Source organism: Bombina bombina, chromosome 6 (assembly GCF_027579735.1).
Source record: "Bombina bombina isolate aBomBom1 chromosome 6, aBomBom1.pri, whole genome shotgun sequence".
Lineage (NCBI taxonomy): Eukaryota > Metazoa > Chordata > Amphibia > Anura > Bombinatoridae > Bombina > Bombina bombina.
The window spans coordinates 535095388-535116032 of NC_069504.1; the positions used below are offsets into that span (position 1 = coordinate 535095388).

Here is a 20645-nt window from a genome sequence, read left to right on the forward strand (position 1 = left end):
ACAAGCGGGGGAAGTTTTAATACTATTTATACGGGGAATACGCATATACTTTAAGATGCGGAAAATCGCACAATAACAACAAGGAATAAAAAATATATACATACACTAAAAAAAAAATCGCATTCAATATCATTATATATTATGAAAAACATACATATACAACACTTCACGAAGAACACACCATCGCAAATTCACATTTAAAAAGAATACTATTGGACAATGTTAGAGAAAACGACCACTATGACATCATCGCATTCTACACATTCCACAAATACCAACTCAAAATGAGCATGCGCAAATTAACACACCTAATACACATTGCAATAATATTAATTGCTAATAAAGCACACCTGAACACTAATTACAATGGAAATTGGGACATCATTAAACATTTACACAGGGTATATAAGCACCACACAAGCAGGGCTTCTTTGACTGTGTTGCTGGTGGGTCTTTGGAGATTTAAGAATAGAGATTTTGCGAATTTTTGAGAGTGTGTTAGCGTGAGATAGTCAGTTGGTAGTGTTAGCGTGAGAGAGTCAGTTGGTAGTGTTAGCGTGAGATAGTCAGTTGGTAGTGTTAGCGTGAGAGAGTGAGTGAGTTAGTGGGAGTTAGCGGGAGTGGGAGAGAGTCTGTTAGTGGGAGCGTGAGTGAGTTAGTGGGAGTTATTAGTGATAGTTGTTAGTGTGAGCGTCAGTTAGTGGTAGTTAGTGAGCGTTAGTGGGAGTGTTTGTTATTGAGAATTAGAAGTAGTGTTAGTTAGCGAGCGAGTGATTTATCTGTACACTTAACACATTTACACGCAAACACATTCAATACATACATACACTTATCAATAACACTACATACACTCCATACCCCCTACCCCCTCATACTACACTCCATACCCCATTCCTTGTAGTCCCATTCCCTTTCATCCCATTTACTCTTATCCCATACCCCATACCCATCCCATACCCATCCCCTAGTTACATTTAGTTTACATATCCTCCTTTTAGTCTTATTCTTTTCGTTTATTTAAATACTCCTTACCCTCTTTTTTTTTTACATCCCTCACACTTTAAGCACCTTTTTTGTCTTTTTAGTTCTTTATTTTGACCCCCTTTCATTTCATCACACTCACTTTTTTTTGATTATTTGGGGTTTAGTTTAGGGAGGAGATGGAGGCCAGGCAGGGGACAGGTAGAGGGGGGAGTAGAGGGAGGGGGAGAGGAACAGGGCAGGAAGGGGGGCAGGAAGGGGGGCAGGAAGCGGGGGTGGAAGCGGTGGGTGGACCCAGCCACTTGGTTCAAGATGACCAAGTGGCTGGGCCCAGTGGCGGTCAGAGTAGGGCTTCACAGTCCGGGAAACAGAGGGCATCGTCACAGGGGAAGGCCAAGGCGACTAGGGAGGCGAGGTTTACGATGGAGGAGAAGGAGGCCCTCGTAGAGGCCTATATGGCCAGGTATAGGATGCTGCAGCACCAGAAGACTACCCCGACTGACAGGAGGAGGCTCTGGAACGAGATTCGGAATGCAGTCAATGCAGTGGGTGGCCGGAACCGGGATATGGATTCCATCAAACATCGGTACCGGGACTGTAAACTTGAACTTAAAAAAAAGTTAAGCCTGGAGGCCCGACATGCTGCAGGGACCGGTGGCGGCCCTGCCCTTGAAATGGAGTACTGCAGATGGGAGGAAATGTTGCGGCCCAGCATCTCCGAGGTGGAAGTAGTCGGTATCGGAGGAATCGATACCGGGAACCTGCCACTCTCATCTGACGGTAAGCTCATTGAACAATAATTTCACATACGAATGTATTTCAATGGACACTATACGCAAACATTTACTTTCATGATTGAGGTAGCGAATACAATTTGACAAAACATTCAAATGTACTTATATTACATAATTTGAATCATTCTTGAGATATATTTTAATGAAGAAATAGCCATGCACACGGTGAAACAATCACAGGAGGCAGCTATATTCAGCTAACAATCAGAATCTTATAAACATATTTAGATATGCTTTTCATCAAAGAATATCCAGAGAATGAAGCTAATTAGATAACAAAAGTACATTCGAAAGTTTATACTAAATGTATGCTTATAAATCATGAAAGATAAAACATTGGGTTTCATGTGTTAAGGATCAGATTAATGCTATTACGCTGTTTACACGCATTCTATTACTTAGCGGTTACATCAGTATCTAGGCTATAGGTTAGGTGTGCATTTAAACAGACTGAAAACAAACGCAAAAACATTCACATTGACCAGATATCACAAACACTGTTTAGAAAAAGCGGAAATAGAATTGATTGTTTGTTAGATTTCAAAGTGGATTAATGATTCTGCATTTGTAATTGTATCGTAAGCTAAGTCATTTAAAACTTTATTTGCAAATATGCTAATATATACATTTCTTTTTTTCTTTTTTTTTTAATATACAGAGTCTGGGGACGAGGCAGCACAGCCTCCTGCATCTCCCCGGGATGAGAGTGGTGGTGAGGAATTCCCACTTCGGAGGGAAGAGGCCCCCCGTGACGAACAGCGCACGGGAGATGATCAAGAGGCCCCGGAAGCACAGGAGGATCCCGCTGAACCCGCGGAACCCGAGGTCCCTCAAAGACCCGCACTCCGCCGTGCACGGGCACCCCGCCGTGCACGGGTTCAACAGGCACAACAAGAAGAAATAGCGGAGGTGCGGGTTCTACTGGAGTACATAGACCAGATGCGTACCTCCCGGATAGAAAACATAGAAGGACGGCGCAGAATACTTGATGGGCAGAATCAAATAATTCAAGGCCAAACTGAAATAATCAGTATACTGAATACAATACAAGAAGGACAAACAAGAATGTTCAATCTTCATCAGGAAATGTTCACATTTTTCCGGGAGGCGCATGCTGGTCTACCTCCTGTTGCTGGGCCTCTTGTTGCTGGGCCTCTTGCTGCTGGGCCATCTCCTCCTGCCGGCCCATCTCATCATCCTCCTCCTCAGCCATCTACTCCTCCTCCTCCTCAGCCATCTACTCCTCCTCCTCCTCAGCCATCTTCTCCTCCTCATCCATCTTCTCCTCCTCCTCCTCAGCCATCTACTCCTCACCTTGGTCGTCCCAGTACTCTTCCTTCCACTCCTCCCACAACAGCTCCAAGGAGGACTCTTCGGAGTCGGCAGTTGCCTCTCCCAGAGCCTCAGCCCCGTGGGAAGAGGGGAAGGAAGAGGAAGTAAGTATTTTTTTCCATCTTAAATTATTTTTTTTGGGTAATGGATAGGTATGTGATGATGTGGTTTTCATACACTTGTGGACCACACTCTGTATATAATCGACTTCTATGGGACCGGGTCCATGGAGGAAGATTCTTTGCAGAGTGTGGGTTATAAGTGTGTGAAAACCACATCATCACATACCTATCCTTGTTCATGATATTGATTGGTTTCTGTGATGTGATGTCCAAACTGTTTCCCGAATCGCTAACTAAATTACCATAACAATTATCCATGATGGCATATTACTGTTTGAATGCCAATAACACAGCTTAAAGGGACAGTCAGAAAATTATTGATTACAAAGAAAACACTGTATTACGCATTATAAAGTTTGAAACAACAAAACATGGAGAAATACATGTGTGACTTATGTGCTTACCCTTGTATCTATGACTATGAAAAATGACCACTTATTTGTTGTTCTGACATAACAACATTTTAGATATCAATGATCAATACATGGTCAATAATATGCTGTATGAGCACAAGGTTTTACATATACAAATGCTATCCAAATGCCCTCTAGTGCTCAAATTGTATAATGATTACAAGCACTCTTCAAGATTTAAGAAATGAGCACACCAACCTCATAGGTTTAGATAGCAAATTTAAATAAACCCAGACAAATGTTCAATTGTTGAGAAACATTTGATATCCTTGTTATTACAGAATTTACTTTTCGAATAATGTAAAAAAAATTTTTTTCGAAACTGTCCCTTTAACAACATTACATATGCTAACACATTTTAAGCTTGTTGCTATATATACATGTAATTTTTCCAAAAAAAAATTTGAAAATCACATTTATATTGACGTGTTAAATAAAGTCTATTTTCTTTAAGAGACATTATTGTGTTAATATTTTATTGTAACTATTTTTATTTTAACAATGAATATGGTTTAAATTCCTTTTAGGAGTGGGGGGGTGAAATATGCTAACAAAAATATATTTGAAGATTAAACTATGTGGATCTCATACATGATACAAAAAAACAACATTTGCATTCAAGGGACAGTATCCTATATTTTTTACATAACTGTATGTAATAGACACTACTACAAACAACAAGATTAACATATACTGATAGCAATATTAAAAAGCTTCAAACACTTGCAAATAAAATAGGGTTAGCTATATTTTAAATATAGATGAACCACCATTACAACCGTAAAACACAATACCCCATCATTAACATATGAAAAGAACCTTTACACAAACTGGACAAAGCTGGAGATGGTACTCACATGAAACTCATTGGCTTTGCGAGGAGTAAGAAAATAACTTACATTTTCTTACAACACAAGACAAAATAAACCTATTGGTTAAACAATGGACTATCTAACTATAGACAAAATCAAATATTTTTATTTATAATGTGAGTGTCTAATGAACCTTTCATAAAATATACAACGAAATTACATTTAGAAGAAGTCGGCATCATATATTTAGCATATGATAAATGCATATTGATTACTTTATTCAAACACAATAGCGCATATTTATTAATTAGATATGTTCAACATTAAACACAACATTAATTTTTAAGAAAAAGGAACATTGTTGACAAACATATTAAACATGGACTGTAGAGATTTGCACTTGCCTAGAAATATCCTATGCATGAAAACATTTTGCTTTCGTTCGTTGATTCAACCAGACATCCAGCAAAAGAGAATGTGTTGGTCTTTATCAGCTACGGGTCAACAATGTAACATGATGCAAATAATACATATTCGCAAGCTTTTTAAAATTGCATGCAGTCACAAACGTTTTTAACGTGCACAAATATTGCGGGACTACGCAATCCAATCACACGTTTTTTTAACTTTACATGTGCCGTCTTAACATGGCGCTTCCTTGATCACGTAAGAACGCCATCCAATGAAAGGCACATTATTGATCACGTAAGAACGCCCAAAAAAAAAAGGCGCATCCTTGATCGCGTCAAAACGCAATCCAATAAAAGGCATATTCCTGATCACGTAAGAACGTCAGTCAATACAAGGAATCATTGGACAGCCTGGCAGGTGACGTCTTAAGCAAAATGGCGCATCCGAGATCGCTGAAAAACCGCAGACAATACAAGGACTCAGTGACATCTTGGCATATCATTAAGAAACGTATTTATATTTTATGAACTAGTATGTGTGTAGATTGCTATCTAGGAATGTCACCAAATCATGAATCATCTTTTCGGACTTGACTGTCCCTTGAACTATAGCTATGGTGTATATCTTTAACATTTAAAAGATACACATGAGAAATACATATGCCATTGATGTTTTAAGATATGTTTGGATTGTTGTTGAATAACAATAGTTATACATGTATTGATTAAACGTGTCATTTATTCAAGTTTAATTATGGTCAGCCTACCTATAGCCATATATGGGAGGAGATGTATTTTGTTAACATATTAGTTAACTAATATTCATCATCTACATTATTTGTATTACACACAGAGATTGATTTGGTTACACTTTGACAATAATATAGATTTGAAAATGAAATACAGGTGCTGTCAACATTACAATAAGATTGTTTATTAATAAAATTATATGTCCTTGTTCTTGTAAAAAGGACAAAAACGCTTTACAAATGGAAATACATTCATTTACAATAGTGATCAACATCACTTAAAGGGACATTATTTTGTTTTTAAAAAGAGCATACACATAGTCAATACTATTTAAATAAAATGAACACTTTACAGGGATTATATCATTGTATCAATACTCAGATCATTTTGTAAAGGTGCATCAATTCATGCAGAGTTTATAAATACACACATGGATATGAACATTTAAATATACATATATACACAAATACAAAAATATATATACATATATAAAGAAATTACTCTGCTAATCATAATCAGGCAATGATAGAGCTAAGAGAAAATAATATAAACACAAATAATAAGATTACATTGGAGATGTTAATCTTAAAGTCATTTACTATTGTCTTACATATATGATTTCATTATAACAAATAGATTTGTTAGGTCCCTTTAAGGATAAACAACATAAACTAGAGCTTGCAAAAAATAACAGGAAGAATGAGGACAAAGATTTGTGAAATAAAATTTATTTTATTAGTATGTAAGAAAACATACACAACGTTTATAAATAATCTTTTAAAAATAAGGAATATATGAGCCATATGACAAGGTAACACAGTGCATCACAGTCCATGAAGAGAGTTGCCAAGGGCCAGCATAGCCCCATTGGAGACACATGGCAAGGTAACACAGTGCATCACAGTCCATGAAGAGAGTTGCCAAGGGCCAGCATAGCCTCATTGGAGACACATGACAAGGTAACACAGTGCATCACAGTCCATGAAGAGAGTTGCCAAGGGCCAGCATAGCCTCATTGGAGACACATGACAAGGTAACACAGTGCATCACAGTCCATGAAGAGAGTTGCCAAGGGCCAGCATAGCCCCATTGGAGACACATGACAAGGTAACACAGTGCATCACAGTCCATGAAGAGAGTTGCCAAGGGCCAGCATAGCCCCATTGGAGACACATGACAAGGTAACACAGTGCATCACAGTCCATGAAGAGAGTTGCCAAGGGCCAGCATAGCCTCATTGGAGACACATGACAAGGTAACACAGTGCATCACAGTCCATGAAGAGAGTTGCCAAGGGCCAGCATAGCCCCATTGGAGACACATGGCAAGGTAACACAGTGCATCACAGTCCATGAAGAGAGTTGCCAAGGGCCAGCATAGCCTCATTGGAGACACATGACAAGGTAAAAGAGTGCAACAGGCACAACAAAAAACTGATAAAAAGGCCAAAGGGCAACAATATAAATACAAATTCAACATGTGGACGGAGGATTATTATCTGCCACCATGGAGCATATCCAGATCCTCCACTTACTGGTCATCCTCTTCATTGTCCTGTGCATGTCCAGCTCCAGATTCAGGCCTTGAACGTAATTGCATAATTTCACGCAGAGTCAAGTCCTGAACCCGGAGCTGGGCCTGCATGGTGTCGTTCATCCCTCTCAGGACAGCTGCGTTCCTCAACACGGCCTGCTCTACTCTTGCTATCCCTTCTAGCATGAGCCATGCTGAGTCACAGCCTAAAATAAAATAAAAATTAATATTAAGGATAATTACACAACAGAATAAAAGATTTTAATACATACATTGTCATCATAAAGACAAATAATTATTTACATCAATTATTTTTCATATATTCTTTACACATGAATTAGGTTATTCAGACAGACAGAAATCATTAAAGGCTCATGTTACTGAAACATGTTGAACCCTTTAATTGGTTTTAGATGATCCACTTATACAGCTTGAGTGTATCAAATCTTGTTAAAGGATTTACATTGTACTTACATCAGCAATTTAAAAATTCAATTTAGACTGTGGTAGGCACACCTATCCTTAAACATTTTGGCATTGAGGACAAGCTGTGTAAACATAGCAACCAGAAGAAATTACATTCCCACTGGGTTAGACAAGAGATAATGTATCCACATTTGGACATAAAATTTTGGATCCAAGTAGTGGTGTTTGGTATATGTAGTGATATCCAATTAAAGGGACACTGAACCTAAATATTTAATGGACTGATTCAGATAGAGCATGACATGACAAATCTTTAGAAATTACACATATTCATTATATGTTTTAATTGTCAAGCTATATTTTGAATGCAAGAATGTTGGTTTTTATGGAAGCCAATATTTGTTGATGAACCTTGTTTGTGCATGCTGGTTGATGGATACATTCATCCAACAATAAAGAAATGATGGCCACATTTATTTTCTTGTTTAAACTAATTATAGGAATAAGTTGTTTTCAATAAATATATCAAGAGAATGACGAATAATTCATAAGAGTATTCTATGATACATTGGCTTAACATTGCATGCTGGATTTGAATCACAATTTAACCAATTGAACTTCACTGTACCTTTAAGTATCTTATAAAGTGTATTTAGAATGATACTTACAGCTGTGCCTGGGAAGGACAATCTGACACCCAGGACAATGAAGGTTTAAACAGGGGGAAGGGATGGGATTGGCTCGGGGAGGGATGGGAATGGCTTGGGGAGTGGTGAGCTGCTGCTCCAGGGTAGGCCGTACAGCTGGGGAGTGGGGAGTTTGGGTCTGGGCAGCTGTACGGGCCAGAATACGGGGAGAGCGGCGAAGGGGGGTGTATGGGCGTTTTTTGGGAGGGACAGGATATGAAATATGGGAAGGGCTGGCAGTGGTCGGGGCATGGTCATGGGTTTGGTGATGGGAAGGGCTCTGGGTGTGTGCAGAGGTGTGGCCATGGTCAGGGGTGTGTGCACGGGGAGGGGTCTGTGACTGGGCAGGGGCGGAATCCAGATGACCAGAAGTGGTGGATCCATCTGAAAATGTAAAATAAATATATTAACATCTCATACATCCTGACATCAAATCAACGCATTTAAAATTGATTATGTTTTCAATATACCTCGAAGTGTGTTTGAATCTGTAAACTATTCTGAAATGAGGATATGGTATCTATATAGGCACTCAGATGAATCTCAATGACTGTCTGTACAATGTGAAACTTATTATTGTGTTTTGGCATGGAATATGCATGTGACATAATGATGGCATGAATTATATATTCTTAAAAAAATATATACAAGCAGATTTTCATGCTGCCTGATATAGAAAGGGGGCAGTAGTGTATTTGAACAGACAAATAATATTCCTTTTTAAAGGGAAAAAGCTGTAGACTTTGAATGTCTTCAATAAAATGATTTCAAAAAAAGAAACATGTTGGAAACATGATAGATATATTTCACATACCATCAGACTCCAAGGCAGCCTCTTCCTCCTCCATCCCACATGTGACATCAATCTCTGTAAAACATAACATGTTGTGTACACCTTAAGATCAGATATTATAACATATGTTACTGTTGCTCAAATACGCACATCAATGTTGCATTAAAGATATACACACACAAAGTTATGATTTACATCATTTTGATGGAGCATACAAATGACAATAGATTTGTTATTGTCAATAAATCAGAATCTTAATGTATTGTTTGTCTTAATGTTAAATTCATAAAAGCATAGTACATAGAACATTTAAGATTTCTCATGTGTGTATCACTTGATGACTGTTGTTAAAAAAATTAAAAAATGAAAAAAACATATGTTAGACATCTTATGAATAACAAATGTGTAGAATAATAAAGTAGAAATTATTAATCGCTCAATATAAAAAATAAATATATAATCAGAAGATAAATTCTATGATTTTTTATAATGTTATGCTTCATCGGAATCATGATCATAATATTGATTAGCAATACACCTTCAATTACATATAAATGAGTCAATGGACTTACCAGGAGCCCGCAAAGGCGGCTCTATGTCACTGCTGGATTCCTGTGGGCTCCCCACACCAACTCTCTCTATGAATGATATAGATATATATTATTAAACACATTTTGGATATCACTAAATCACATCTGTCTAGAATTTTAACATTAATCAACTTTAAAATGTGAATAATAGAGCAGTCATTACACCAGAAAATGCTTGATTGAATCAAGGGGATTCTGTAAACATATCTGTATTCAACATATGTTTAATGTCAGACTACATTAGACATCAAATTCATCTCAGATGCTGCTATTGCATATCTAAATATACCCAATGATCAATGTTCTTAACCCTTTAAGGACACAGCTTTCACTTAGCTCAATTGTTTTATGACGGAATAATTCCGTCATATGTCCTTAAGAAGTTACAAGAATACACACAAACCACATATTGAGGAGCATCTGTTGACAAATCTAAACAAACATGTGTCACATCGAGCCATTTTTTCAATGTACAGTAATCTTGTTTAGGACACAACACATATTTATCACAATACATAACAAACTTTATTATTACTAATATGTAATCATGGTGCTGTTAGAGTATGCAGATATATATAAAGTAACTCCAACAGATAATTAGATTTATATATCAATAGTTTTTAATAAAAATAATGTAATGATGAATGAATCTATTTTGTCTTAAAGGGACACTGACATGATTAATTTAAATAATTGATTTCTATGTTCAAACTGTAAAAAATGATTTAACATTGACTCCTATTATAATTCGAATGTTGTTCGATATTAATCTTAAAGGCAGATAAGGAATATTGGATTCAATAAATATTGTTTGTTGAAGGTATCCACCAATCATCAATATAAACCCAGGTTGGTCAACAAATATTTAGATGCACATAAACGTACTTTCTTTATTTTAAACTACATTTAGCAATAGAATATGTCACATATGATGATAGTATTATATTTTATGTTTATTAATATTGCATACTGTATGTGAAAGACAATATTAATAATTGTAGTTCAGTATCCCTTTAATCTAAAATTAAATAGATTCCACAATGTTGTTGTTTGTTAATGAATTATCTACTCCATATGTTGATGTAATGAATGGTATTGAGCATGCAATTAAAATCAAATATGTTATTTAAGTATATCCGAATAATTATATAATTTTCATCTATTAAATAGACATTACATATAAATATAGAACAATGTGTATTTAGTATGTAATGTTCATTCCATGTTTCTAAGACAAATGTCAATTAAAATGAGACATACCATACTGTGACAAGCCCTGGCTTGAGGATCCAGCAGCCACATCCATATCTGTAATATATTAAATGAGGATTGCATATCATTAATACTAATCATGCCATGTTTAAAATATTTACATTAATAACAAATCAATAGAAAAATATTAATCCTTTGGTAGTCCCATGAGTTAATAGTTTCCGCAATTTAATGAATGATAAATATATCCTGGACTCTTATTTTCAATCAGTTGTGTTGTTTACTGTATCTTTAAGAATATATGCTTGTTATTACATAATCATCAATTGATGGCCATATGTTATAATTTATTAGTATTATTCGTTTTTTATTAGATATAATATTTAAAATAAGAATACTGTATTCTTCACTAATCTAAGATTTTCCATTTAATTTTTAACAACATGTATAAAGCAATGCCACTTTCCGCAAACCCATGTTAACGTGGATGAGAAATGCCATTTTCGCGATCATTGCGCAATGATTCCAAGCGGAATTACGCATCCATCATTTGACCAACATGTATAAAGCAATGCCACTTTCCGCAAACCCATGTTAACGTGGATGAGAAATGCCATTTTCGCGATCATTGCGCAATGATTCCAAGCGGAATTACGCATCCGTCATTTGACCAACATGTATAAAGCAATGCCACTTTCCGCAAACCCATGTTAACGTGGATGCGAAATTACATTTCCGCTCTGTGACGCATATTCTGTAGAGCGCAAGAAACATCATTCCAATTTCATGTATCACTAATGTAAAATCAGATATCTAAACATCATATGTAGTGTATGTTGTGAGATCTGTATAGGTTTAGTATCTGACTAAATACAATTTTTGGATTTTTAACATTATAAATATTATATGAAGTTGGATAATTACCTGGTTCAGATTCTCTATCGGGTCCTCCCAGGCCACCGGACGGAGAAGCATCTGCCCTGTCCCCCGCGTCAGGACTTTCAGATCCCGCAGCTGGGAGGGAAGAAGAGGAGGCCGAGGATGGCGAGGATCTAAATCTTTTGGGGACCCGGAGATTGAGGAGCTCGCATAAAGTCACCTCATAAGGGAGTAGGTACAGTTTCCGCGGGGCCTTTCTTTGGCCCCCTCTTTTACGGGCTTGTACCCAGTCCCTTATGAGGTTGACTTTTTTCGATAAACGCAACCTCATATCTCCGAATCTCCTCATGATCTGATCCTGGGTCCTCTGGACGTCACACACCAATCTAACCGCATTGGTGATAGACTCCCAGAGGGCCTTCTTAACAGGCGCATCTGTCGAGCTCCTCTTGTTCCCAAACAGCTGGGGATAAAAGTCCTTGACGGCGTGGACCAGTGCAGCGCTCTCCTCCTTGGTGAACCTGGGAACTGACATGCCTGCTGGGTTGTATAATAATAATATATATTGCCTGCAGGCATTAGAGAACTGACAAAGATGGCAACGTGTAATGGACTTTTATATGGTGAAGTAAACATGAGATGCACCATGGGACAATTTATCTGTACATCTGATTGGATAAAAGTTTGAAATATTGTTATAATGTCTGTGAGACCATCCTGACTCAAGTTGTGTTTGTGTGATGAACTCTGATTGGCCGTTCCTTAATGTTTCATATCTTAGTAACTTCCTTACACATACCGCTTGGTGGTGCTGTAACTTCATTTTTCATGTAGACTTATTTGTAACTCATGGGCCTGTCATGCGGATATGTGTGACGCAGATTTAATATCCGTGATCCGTGAAATATTAATGATTAAATACTCTTTAAAATCTAATCCTGTCACATTATTAATGTTGTAGAAATTTCTCGGTTTAATAACGGTCTGTTTCTTTAATACAAATACACATTTAATATTGTATGTCTTTATTGTTCTTTAAATAAATTTATTGTGAAGTATTGACATTGCTCTATTAAATGTATTTATAATGCACATTGATTGTGTGCTATTGCGTGACATTACACTAATGTTTAAATATGCTAATCTGGTGTTTGAAGATGCGTTTCCCACGCAATATTTATTAATGTTAAAATTCCGGGAAGAATGTCAGTAACTTTGATAATCTGTTTATAAATGTTAAACTACAGCTTTGTTATTCGCAAATAAACCTCGAGCTTGTATTTCTCTGAAGTGCTCATATATGTTATTGTGCAATGGCGTCTTTAGTTTTAAAGAGACATTACAAACAATTGTATCAAATGATCTGTAGAGATAGAAGATTGTTTAGACTTTAAAATGTAAATCATTTTCTCTTAGTATTTATATATCCTCAACATAAGAAATTTAAATGCACATGGTTGAGCCAATCACATAAGGCATCTCTGTGCATCCACCAATCTTCATCTACTGAGCCTATCTCGATATGCTTTTCAAGCAAAGTATGTAAAGATAGGAAGAGAAGTAAATACACTATTTCAAGCTCTTAAAGGGACACTGTCCAAAAAAATTTACCATTGGTGATTGAGCATGAAATGTTAATCAACTTTATTATTTAATACGATTATCAAATGTTAAGTTATCTTGTTATGTTTCTTTGAAAAACAATAATGATATTTTATATTACGGACAATTGTTTAATAAAAACCTGGGTTGTCCTTGACGATTGTTGCATCAATTATTCCAAACAATCAAGTTCTGTCCAGAGTACTGAAGCAAATAAATTAGCTATTTACTGCCTTATTTCTAAAGTAATGATAGCAACATCACAATGAGCATTCATAATATGAGACAAGTTTTAAACTTGATTAAAATAGAATACTCATTCAGAATGTATAAATCTTTGTTTTTTTAAATGGCTACCTTTAAGTATATTTTGAGTTCATGTCCCTTTAAATAAACATTTCACAATAATGCTTAATATATCATAAACCTAGGCACCTTCCTTTTGCTAAATGAGTCTAACATATGAGTAAAGCAAATTTAGATTAACTTCTAGATTGTTTTACACACTGACTGAAATATATTTATTAAATGAGGTCTTTTTTAGCCTTCAGCGTAGAGGGACATTAAGCTATATGTTATGTATGCATTTTGTATCATAATCTTATATTTGACCAACTTTATATGTTTTGTTATTCAATTATTATATTGTAATTATATATATTCGTGGATTAAATACATCTCTACATAGGCTATTTTGATGCTGATTGTTGTTTGCATATAGATGCCTTATATCATTGACTAAGATATGTGCATTTATTTTTATTTTAACAAGTATATTTAAAGACTGAATGTAATTCTATAGTACATTCTAAATATGTTTAAATTCTTGTATGATATTTGTAACAATGTATACAAAATATACATTTTGAATGACCCCTTTAAGGACCCAAACATATTGTATTTTGATTTAACATTGACAAAATAAACTAAAGGGGAAATTACATTCTATATAGATATTTGATGTCTAACCCAAGAGGTAAGATTGTAATAAATACATAATATTACTAAGTATAGTTAAATGACTCCACTAGAAAATTACATAGATTAACCCGGCATCCAATAACTAATTATTAAAAATTATAAAGTTAAATGACCTACCATTTATAAATGTAATAATTGTAAAATATTTTCTAATAATGTTTTGAGATACCTAAGGAAGATACATGATCTTATACAATTCTTTTTACATTCAACAACACTGTCACTTTCATGTAATTGAACCACTTCACCTTATTAAATGTTAAAACAATCATAATATTAATACATATCCTAAATATTTTTAATATATACTTTTTCAATATAAAAGCATTGAAGAATATGACTCCCCAATTAATGTTAAAATATATCTTTTAATATTCTCTGAAGAATTTTATTTTCTACTATTAATGCATTATTTTCTCTTATGCATGTGCTTGTCAAATAGCCAACTATCAGTCATGGGAGTCCAAGTTTTATTTATTTACAGATTATATTGATATATATTAGAATCTGCTAAAAAAAAAAAATATATATTTAATAGAAAATAATTAAATATTCCATGAAGTCATCAGATGCCAATCTGAAATGACAAATAATAAAAATGGAACAAAGTTAATACACACGTTGTAAAATATTCATAAAATACATTTAAAATCATATGGTGTCTATGCTCTAACTTTGATCAACATTTTTTACACATAATCATTACATTCATTTTAAATTAATGAAATACATACACCATTATATTGTTGATTAAAAATAATATTTAAATTTCAAAAATTAAATTTATACATAATAATGTATATCACATGTAAACAATATATGTATGCTGAACATAAATGTAATATTTCATGTCCATTCAAATACCTCTATATCAACTATAATATGTATTCCTTTTTCTGATTGTGATCCCTAAATATCTAATTAAGAACTAAATATGACTAATGTATGTAAGCTACTAATATTCTACAGTCTTCACTAGCATGCATTGGTACACCAACCTGGACAATGCATGGTCTTTGAATGTCAATTCAGGGGTAAACAGTTGATCTTCAATAGGTGTCTTATTCATCAGTTCATTAAATAGAGGACTGGGAAATACCATCTAAAAAGGAAAATCATCTAAGTGTCTGATTGTGATCCCTAAATATCTAATTAAGAACTAAATATGACTAATGTATGTAAGCTACTAATATTCTACAGTCTTCACTAGCATGCATTGGTACACCAACCTGGACAATGCATGGTCTTTGAATGTCAATTCAGGGGTAAACAGTTGATCTTCAATAGGTGTCTTATTCATCAGTTCATTAAATAGAGGACTGGGAAATACCATCTACAAAATAGAAAATCATCTAAGTGTCTCCAATAGGATGTCTCCACAGCCTTATTCTATCAAATAGTTTGCACTTACCATGTGAACATGTCTTTGTATGGTTTTCAAGGTCAGCAGAATTTAAATATGCCAGACATGATCCCATTGGTATACTTCAATTTCAATCTTGGCTTTTTCCCCACTGTCAGTCTTGGAAATCTTCACTGTCAGGCTTCAAATTGTTCCCTTTCAGTCTTTATATTAAGTCATCTCCCTAATGTAAGAAATTATATATAAAGATTTCATACAAGTGTGTGAATCAGTTCTGTACCCCTCTCCCACCCCCCATTTCATAATAAATATCTATCACTAGCTTACTAAGCCTGTGTATGAACCTGTGTTATTTTCTATCAAGTGTGAAGATGAGTCATATTGAGCAGAACAAACCTCTGTGTGACATTGAACCATAGTCATTCTAGAGTATCCCTTTCTGATTATGTACATAAGTAATGTGTAAACAAAGTTATATTTTTAAAAATGTATGCCATATTATGTATTTGTGTACAAATCATGCCAGCAACAGTCCATACATTTCTACTTACCATCTGATGTCCTCTATAAAAACCAGGTGGCAAAGACTCGCTATAGGACCCAATGCCCAGAGCATCACCTATATTATGAGAAATAAATATTATTCTAACATTTGATCAATACTAACATGTTTGCACAATTCTCTACTTGTCATTTCCCTAGAGTTCACATCTATTGAAAATACTCCAGTGTAACTTCTATTATTTACCGTCTAAAGTGGCGGTTGATGACGTCTGCTCTGACATCAAGTCCCTCGTCCTGGAATTCCCCCTCTAGAACAGGATCATCCTCCTCATCTCTGAGGAGGTCTCTGTCCACCGGGACGGCCTGCAGCATCCCAGCCCGCTGTGCAATATTATGCAGGACGCTACAGGCTACAACGATCTTAGCCACCTTCTTTGGGTTGTACTGGAGTGCTCCTCCAGAACGGTCCAGGCACCTGAATCTCATCTTCAGGAGCCCGAACATCCTTTCAACCACCGCCCTGGTTCTCTTATGAGCCCTATTGTAGCGCTCCTCAGACACATCAGTTGGGCTACGCAAGGGGGTAATGAGCCAAGGCCGGCTCATGTACCCAGAATCACCTATAAATTTAGAACAGAACATAATTCAAACAGAATACTTAAACTAGTATATTGTTGTATAAATATATTTTTTAAAAACCATAATCCATATTAAAAGTTGTCAGAAACATAAAGAAATTAAAAAAAATTATATATAAATCTGTATCTAGCCATTTCATCTAAGCCATGCTACATATGCATATTTCTCCTAAACCAAACCTTGTGTAAAATGCTAACTACATGTTTACATTGCATTCTCTATATGAACACTTAAGGTAAGACATGCTACATATCTGCATTTCAATAAAACTAGACATTAGCAGAAATAGACAATGACAGGGTTAAATTGCATGAGATAATATCTTGCTATTTCATCTAAGCCATGCTACATATGCGTATTTCTCCTAAAACAAACCTTGTGTAAAATGCTAACTACATGTTTACATTGCATTCTCTATATGAACACTTAAGGTAAGACATGCTACATATCTGCATTTCAATAAAACTAGACATTAGCAGAAAAAGACAATGACAGGGTTAAATTGCATGAGATAATATCTTGCCATTTCATCTAAGACATGCTACATATGCGTATTTCTCCTAAACCAAACCTTGTGTAAAATGCTAACTACATGTTTACATTGCATTCTCTATATGAACACTTAAGGTAAGACATGCTACATATCTGCATTTCAATAAAACTAGACATTAGCAGAAAAAGACAATGACAGGGTTAAATTGCATGAGATAATATCTTGCCATTTCATCTAAGACATGCTACATATGCGTATTTCTCCTAAACCAAACCTTGTGTAAAATGCTAACTACATGTTTACATTGCATTCTCTATATGAACACTTAAGGTAAGACATGCTACATATCTGCATTTCAATAAAACTAGACATTAGCAGAAAAAGACAATGACAGGGTTAAATTGCATGAGATAATATCTTGCCATTTCATCTAAGACATGCTACATATGCGTATTTCTCCTAAACCAAACCTTGTGTAAAATGCTAACTACATGTTTACATTGCATTCTCTATATGAACACTTAAGGTAAGACATGCTACATATCTGCATTTCAATAAAAATAGACATTAGCGTCGGTAAATAACAAATGGTTAAATTTAATCCTATAGCTGAACATGACGCTAACAGTTAAAAAATACAGGGGCAATTGTCAAAATAATTAACCATGTTGTGCACTAATACTCACCAACGAGATAACCAGGGGGCATTTGTCTTTCCTCAAACTGTCTCCACAGGGACGACAGAGAGAGGATGCGGGCATCATGACAAGCACCTCCAAAATTCGCATACACATGCATAATCCTCATCCGTGCGTCACAAACATACTGCACGTTGAGGCTATGAAAATGTTTGCGATTTCTGAAGGGCAAGTCATCAATTGGAGCACGCAGCGCAATGTGGGTACAATCAATGGCTCCCAAGACATTGGGCAATTGAGCAATATCAAAGAATTCCCGCTTCAGGCGCCTCCAATCACCATCATTCTGTGGGAATCCTATGTATTGCTTACTGATACGTACCATGGCGTTCAGAAAGTTATCAAACACCCCAGAGAATGTACCTTGAGCCAGGCCATGCATGTACAGTTCTCCGGATTGAAAACTCCCGGAGGCCAGGACGTATAGACAGCTTAGCATCTTACTCATGGGGGGAACAGCAGTCCTTATTTGTATACGTGGCTCCAAATGAGGTTTAAGAAGATCGTAAAGGCCAATGAGCTGTTCGCGATCGAGCCGATACTTATCAAAAACCTCAAAGTCACTCATGTTTTCCAAGGTGGGTCTCACCCTGTAGACACGAGGACCTCGAACCAGACGACCCCTTCGTCTCGGTCTGAGCCGCCGAGGCTGCCTGATTCGACCAACAGCTAGTTCGCCAATAGCACCACCAGCAGCGTCTACCATGTCATCGTCATCCATCTTTCAAAACAGCGTAACAAGGTAAGCACTTGATCTGATGTGGATCACAAGTGATGCATTGGCCATGTTGTTTGGGGGATTTATAGTACAATTAGTCCAATGGTAGTGAGTTTGTAATGATTGCTGATTGTATTCACCTGTTTGTATGTGAGCGGCGCCAATGCTTTGACAGTGGGCGTTTATTTGTTGTTTGCTGAAATGTTAGTTTCAAACAATGATTCTCAATGTGAAAGTGTCAAATATCACACATACAGTGCATGTTTGTAATGTTTGATCATATGCGTAATCAATATTTCCTAAACGCGATGTTATAGTAACAAGCACACGTCCAGGCTAACATGAATGAAAGTGCATAGTTGTGTATAATGTGCATCGAATGTGATCGATCAATGTTGCTGCAATATTGTTTGTAAATGATAAAGTAACATCTGTAGTATTGTATATATAAGTGATTTCAGAGCTGTCAATATTGTATGCGTCCCTTTCAAATCGCAATAATAATTCAGAACTTCCCGTCTGTCATCTGTAGTATTGTATATATAAGTGATTGCCGAGCTGTCAATATTGTACGCGTCCCTTTCAAATCGCAATAATAATTCCGAAATTCCCGTCTGCCATCTGTAGTATTGTATATATAAGTGATTGCCGAGCTGTCAATATTGTATGCGTCCCTTTCAAATCGCACTAATACTGAATAACTTCCGGCTGTCATCTGTAGTATTGTATATATAAGTGATTGCTGAGATGTCAATATTGTATGCGTCCCTTTCAAATCGCACTAATACTGAATAACTTCCGGCTGTCATCTGTAGTATTGTATATATAAGTGATTGCCGAGATGTGAATATTGTACGCGTCCCTTTCAAATCGCACTAATACTGAATAACTTCCGGCTGTCATCTGTAGTATTATATATATAATTGATTTTCGATCTGACGATATTGTATGCGTCCCATAAAAATTGCACGAATACTGAATAACTTCCGGCTGTCATCTGTAGTATTATATATATAATTGATTTTCGATCTGACGATATTGTATGCGTCCCATAAAAATTGCACGAATACTGAATAACTTCCGGCTGTCATCTGTAGTATTATATATATAATTGATGTGCGATCTGACAATATTTCTGAATTGTCCCATTGAAATCTCCATAATAATGCTGTTCAAAAGTGTGTTTTACGTATATGTTGTATTGTAGTATTGAGTGTTAAAGTTCCTAAAGGGGCGGTACAGTGGTGAATCTGTGATGTGTATGGTTGAATCTTCTAATGACGTCATGATATTATTAACCTGCCTATGTAGTTGTGAAATCCTCATTGTGTTGTTGTATTGTGCTACATTGTTATTGTGTGCTGAATAAAATCTAAATGTGTGCTTTGTGGTTGCGTGATGGGTGATGCGTGTTATGTACATGTACGTATATATTGTGATTGTGTCCCACATATGCTGACTTGTATATAGCGGTCTGGCATTGTTGTTCCTTCCCATAAAGTGACATCTGTAATCTGGTGTAATGATGTTCTTGTTGTACGTAATTCCTAATGGTTTCTGGTGATGGAATCATGATGTTAAAAGTACAGTAAAATCCATATGTTGTGTTTTGTGATTCCTAGAGAGAATGTAATGTGTTTTTCCCCCATCATTTGAATGCACATGTATGAGTGAATGTTAAAAGTAATGTATGTGCATCCATGAGTGATCATGTGTTAAGCCTATGTAGATATGCAGTTGCTGCAAGCATATGAGTTGAATAACAGAAATGCAATAATAAAGGTAAATGAGAGATGTTTCCCATTGTGTAGTGTTTGTGAATCCAGAAATGTGTATTGATTTTTATTTTAATTGTAAATGTAATTTAATTGAAATAATAATGTGTTACTAGTGATGGGGATTTGTAGTTGATGT

The 20645-nt window shown here is 35.8% G+C and overlaps 1 long non-coding RNA gene across 1 annotated transcript; it reads right to left on the reverse strand.

Moving 5' to 3' along the window:
* Positions 1-8457: 8457 nt before the first annotated feature.
* LOC128665159 (uncharacterized) lies at positions 8458-9678 on the reverse strand. The gene is made up of 3 exons (XR_008403010.1): positions 9625-9678; positions 9074-9127; positions 8458-8643 (listed from the first exon to the last, which is right to left on the reverse strand). It is a non-coding gene; the product is annotated as an uncharacterized LOC128665159 (long non-coding RNA).
* Between the last annotated feature and the right edge of the window lie 10967 nt (positions 9679-20645).